This window comes from Acomys minous, assembly GCF_964271855.1.
Source record: "Acomys minous genome assembly, chromosome: 9".
Taxonomy (NCBI): domain Eukaryota; kingdom Metazoa; phylum Chordata; class Mammalia; order Rodentia; family Muridae; genus Acomys; species Acomys minous.
The window spans coordinates 50,852,102-50,857,871 of NC_140490.1; positions in this window are offsets into that span (position 1 = coordinate 50,852,102).

Here is a 5,770-nt window from a genome sequence, read left to right on the forward strand (position 1 = left end):
CAGGGATCAAGACAGAAAGCAGCTGAGGTGGTTCCCTTTCATTGTAAACTTGACCACATTAAGAATCTCTCTGTGGATTAATCAAGCAGTAGTTTGGGGGACATCTGTGACAGTGTTTCCAGTCCAGAAACAGTTTATATGGTGAGAACGCTGACCTAACGCACCGGTTAGTCCCTTCATGGGTCCATGATCTAATGGCATCATTGGGAGGTGCTGAAGGAAGTAAGACCTTGTTGAAGGAAGTGGGTCACTGGGGGCCTGTCCCTGGAGTACACCTTGCATTATTTGCATTAGCTCCTTCTTTTTATTTTCCCTGCCTCGTGGATCCCTCCCCTATGCTTTTTCTCTGTACCCCCACTCCACCAGCCCCATGAAAAAGCACCTTGGCCACAGGGTCCTGCCACCATGTTTTTCATCCAAGCACTGGGAGCCAAGCAACTGAACACTCTGAGACCATGAGCCCAAACCAAGTCTTTCCACGCCCCCCCTTAGGCTCCTGTAAGATAATGTGACAATGAAGAGAAAAGAAAGTAGCTGCCCTCAGGATGGAATCGTTCCCCAGAGGGATAAAGCAGGTGACCAAGTGACAAGAATCAAGTCAGAGCAAAGCCAGCTAGCACGGTCCTGACTTGATACCAAACAGGCTCCGTTCTAGCTGTTCTATAAATAGCAGGAAACAAAATAGCCAAGTCTCTGCCCTTGGGAAGCTGGAATACAAGGAGAAAAAAACAAGGAAATGTGGATCTGCTGAGGATAAATACTACAGGAAACTTGAGATGCCTAAGGGAGCCGGTGTAGCACGGGTGTTGATGGTGGCAGTTGCCGATCTGTGTAAGGTCGTCAAGGAGTGCCATGGATATTTGAGCAGAGACTTGAAGGGGCAAAGGGATCAAGCTTGCAAATACACAGGGTTCCACAAGCCAAGGAGGAGTCAATTGCTAGAGCTCTGAGGCAAAAGGGGTGCTTGGAGAGTTGAGGAACAGCAGAGAGGTCAGTGCACGCAATCTAGGTCTCCAGGAAGAAGTGTGTGAGGTGGCACCCAGAACACTTGATGTTTGTCAGGAAGTTCTCATGGGGCACAGCTACAGAAAGCAAGGGCGAGGGGAGAGTAAGCCAGACAGAAGATGAGTCACGTGGTAAAATGGGTGCTTCAAAAATCTGCATGGGGGGAAGGCAAGGTGGAGGACCCAGTGAGCACTGAGAAGTGTTTCCAGCTGGGAAGAGCCAGGTCCTTGTATTCCCTGTCATTTAGTTTGGGTCCTGAGAAGGATACCAGATGGGATGCTGCAGGAAGCCCTTCTCTTCAGTCAAGAGAACCGAGCTCCAAAATATTCCAGTGGGTAGAGATTGGGAGAGAAGGAGAGAAGAACAGAGTGGTCAGATGAATCAGTTAATGACGGCAAGATGGCAAGTAAAGAGAGAGTTCTGCCAGCGTGGTGGCGCACGCCTTTAATCCCAGCACTCAGGAGGCAGGGACAGGTGGATCTCTGTGAGTTCGAGGCCAGTCTGGTCTACAGAGTGAGTTCCAGGACAGCCAGGGCTACACAGAAAAACCCTGTGGAAGAAGAAAAAGGAGGAGGAGGAGGAGGAGGAGGAGGAAGAAGAAGAGGAAGAAGAAGAAGAAGAAGAAGAAGAAGAAGAAGAAGAAGAAGAAGAAGAAGAAAAAGAAGAAGAAGAGCTTTCAGAGAGTAATGGACCACCGTGAGAACAATTCAGCAGAGGACTGAGCTGTGCTCACTGGATTGGGTTGGTGTCCTTGACAAAAGCAGCTTAAGAGATGGTAACCTGACCTAAATGGAGTCAAGATATAAAAGAGAGGGGCGTGGGGAGTCGCCAGCAGGACAGGGAGGGAGAAACGGGTGGCCGGACTAAGAGGCCGTTTGGTGGGATGTAAGCCAGGCCAGTGTTGTCAGATTAGAATAGCTGAGAATCTGCCCAGCTCTAGTGCCTCAGCTTATAATAAATATAAGTCTCTGTGTGCCATTTAAAAAAAAGATACAAAGACGAGAAAATGAGTCAGCTAGGGGATTTGTGGGAAACAGGAACAAAGAGAGGGGCGAGTGGTTGGAGTAGGTTTGGGACCAAGAGTAAGCCAGCAAGCAAGAGTTCCTGGTTCTGGCTCCAGAGTCTTGACCGAGCCAAGTCTGTGGGTGATACCACAGTTTGGAAAATCCAGGTGTTAAGGGCTTGGCTTCCTGCACAGGACACTTTTGGAAAGTGGAAGAACCTTAAGAAATGGAGCCTCACTCTCCACTCAACTGTGGAGAATGCCCTGTCCATTGGCTAGATCTGGGTAGGGGTTTGAAGTTTATGGCCTGTATTGTCCTTGGCTGGAGCCATAGTTTGAACGGGACCCCTGGGCCCCTGGTGCCTCATATTTGACCACATCCACTGGACGGGGAGACCTGGTGGCACTCAGAGGAAGGACAGCCGGCTACCAAGAAGAGACTTGATACCCTATGAGCATATAAAGGGGGAGGAAGTCCCCCTCAGTCACAGTCATAGGGGAGGGGAGTAAGGGGAAAATGGGAGGGAGGGAGGAATGGGAGGATACAAGGGATGGGATAACCATTGAGATGTAATGAGAATAAAATAATAAAATAAAATTTTAAAAAGAAAAAGAAGTGGAGCCTAAGCAGGGGAGTGGTGGTGCATGCCTGCAGTCCCAGAACTGGGGAAGGCAGAGGCAGGTGGATCACTGTGAGTTCAAGGCCAGCCTGGTCTAGAAGGTGAGTCAAGGACAGCCAGGGTGACACAGAGAAGCCCTGTCTCGAAAACAAAAACCAAAAAAGAAAAAAGAAGTGGAGCCCAGTGAAAGGACTTCTGGTCAGTATGGGTGTGCCCTTTAAGGGGATATTGGCACAGCAGTCTTTTCCTCTTCTCTTTCCTGTTTTGGTCCTGAGATGAACATTGTACTACATGATGCTCACACACTGCACTGCCAGTGCAGGATGATCTGACCCTCCAAAACTAGGGGCTGGGGGCATGGAAGTGGCTCAGGTGTAAAGGGCCATGAAAGCATAAGACTTGAGCTCAGGTCTCCAGCACACACATCATGGCAGTGCACACCTGTAATCCCAGCAACAGAGGGGCCAGGGACATGCAGACCCATGTGGCTCGCAAAGCCTGGCAGCCTAGTGAAATCCATTAGCTCTGGGTTCGATGAACCATCCTGTCTTAAAAAATAAAGTGGATAAGCAACTGGGGAAGACATCCAAAGGCAGCTTCAGGCCTGCACACACAAGCATATATGAGCATGTGCACACACACACACACACACACACACACACACACACACGCACGCACGCACGCACACACACACACACACACACATGAGCCCGCACATGAGAACATATGTACACATGCATGCATACCACACACACACATCAAATATATCCTACAAAGAAGAGGGGGGAAAATGAGCCTCCCAACCCGGGAGCCAAGTAAAGTTTTTCTTTTTGTAAGCGGATTGATTCTCTTGGGTGTTTGACACAGCAGAGGAAAGATGACCGATGCCCGTAGGCACAAAGGGCACAAAATGCTAAGTAGAGTTTAGTGAGATGGCGGAGGAGACCAGCATCCCGGTACAGGAATGCACACATGAATCTCTTCATCTAATAAGTAAATTCCTACAGACGTTGACAGATTGGATAGGGACTCAGTTGTGTGAAAAAACCGTGCTTATTTTAACTACACTGGAGAAATTATTTAAAAGGAAAACACTGGAGATTTTTGACATGAAAGATCTCCAACTAGAGACAGACTATAAAAATTTTCCATACATCTATTTTTCCAAACCAAGGTACATCTATAATCATGTTTCTGCTTCTCTATCCACCTACCACAGAGCTAAAAGCCCTCATGTAAAATGTTCTTCAAATTGTCTCTGAGGTTTGTTTAAAAATAATAATTAAAAAAAAACTCTTGAAGTCATCACAATACAGCTGTGATATGAAAAAATGATATGCACTTTCAAAAACTAAAACACAGTTCTAGAGAGTTATTTTTCCAGATGTTGCTGAATAAATGCCCAACCAAGTTTGGCAGTGAAGCAGGGACTAAGAATTCAGGGCACAAAAAATTTAAAACTAAATTAAAATTTAAATTAAAAAAAAAAAACAGGACCTAAAGGAGACACATATCAGGAGCCATGGGAGTGCTGTCCAGGTTTGGGGGAAGGCTTTAAGAAATTAAAAGACCAGGAGGCTGGGGAGATGGCTCTCATGGTAAGGACCTGCCATGAAGCCATCAGGACCTGAGTTTACATCCCCCAAACCTGTCACAGCCAGGGACAGCAGCATGCGCCCATGATCCTGGTGCTAGCGGGAAGAGATGGGCAGATCCCTGCAGCTCCTTGGCCAGCCAGCCAAATCTATGAGCTCCAGGTCAGAGAGAGACTTTGTTTCAGAAAATGAAGTCTTGGAGGGCCAGTGAGACGGCTCAGCCCGGTGGATCTCAAGTCAGGCAACTCCTTTCCCACAGGCCGCCTAAGACCATCTACGTATCAGATATGTACATTACAGTTCACAACAATAGCAAAATTAGAGTTATGTGTAGCAGTGAAAGCATTTTTGTGGCCGAGGGGGTCACCACAACATAAGGAAGTGTATGAAGGATCACAGCTTCCGGAAGGTTGAGAACCGCTGGCTCTGCGGGTATAAAAGCCCCTGCTGTGCAAACTTGACAACCTGAGTTCAATCCCGAGAGAATCAACTCTGGAGAACCGTCTTCTGATCTCCGCGTGCATGCTATGGCACACTCATGCCTGCCTGTGCCCATTTGCACATACACACACACACATAATAACAACAACAACAACAACAACAATAAATAATAACAATAATAATTTTAAAATACAGTGGTGAGAAATTGTTTAAGACACTTGATGCAGATCTTCGGTCTTCACATACTCCCATACATACATGCGTACCAGCATCCACATGTATACAGATACCTACAACATTTTGAAGATCAGCATGCAATGAAACATTTATCAGTGTGTGGAGCATACCTGATCACAACATGCAACTGAGTACAAAGGACGTGTGCACTCCTCAAGGCCACACAGAGTATAGGAGGACAGTTTTGATTTGCACTAAGAATCCAGTGCTTAGAAATTCAAGGCTGGCAGGGCTTGGTGGCGCACGCCTTTAATCCCAGCACTCAGGAGGCAGAGGCAAGCGAATTGCTGTGAGTTTGAGGCCAGCCTGGTGTACAAAATGAGTCCAGGACAACCAAGCCTACACAGAGAAATCCTGTCTCGAAAAACAAAACAAAATAAAACAAATTCAAGGCTGGACATGTCACCTTGAGAGTGGCATCCTCAAGAAGAGCAAGCTATCTCAGCCCTTTCCTCTGCCCTAGGCTGACTGTATAATCCTTAAAGTTTCTCCTAAAATATCACTTGGCCAGAAAAGCTTTGTCCATCCCACAGGGCAGCCTTATTCCATCTGAATAAAGTTGTGGAGTGAGTTAATTGACCAAGGTACAAGTATTTCTAACAAATACTTGTTATATGTATTAGAAAGATGTAGGCATCCTATTTAATAAGGTACTGTGGAGGCCACATGCAGATATTTCACGAGCTATGCCAATGGTGTAGATTCAAAAGACTAAAATACTAGAAAGTTCTGTGCCTCCCAGGGTCACTGTGACTTAAAGTCTGTAATTAGTTTGTCTGTGGAGTGGACAGGGCCTCTGCAGATAAAGCCTCCTTTTTCCACTTCCTGTTGGACTCTAATAACTGTCTCAAGAGATGCCATCCTGAACG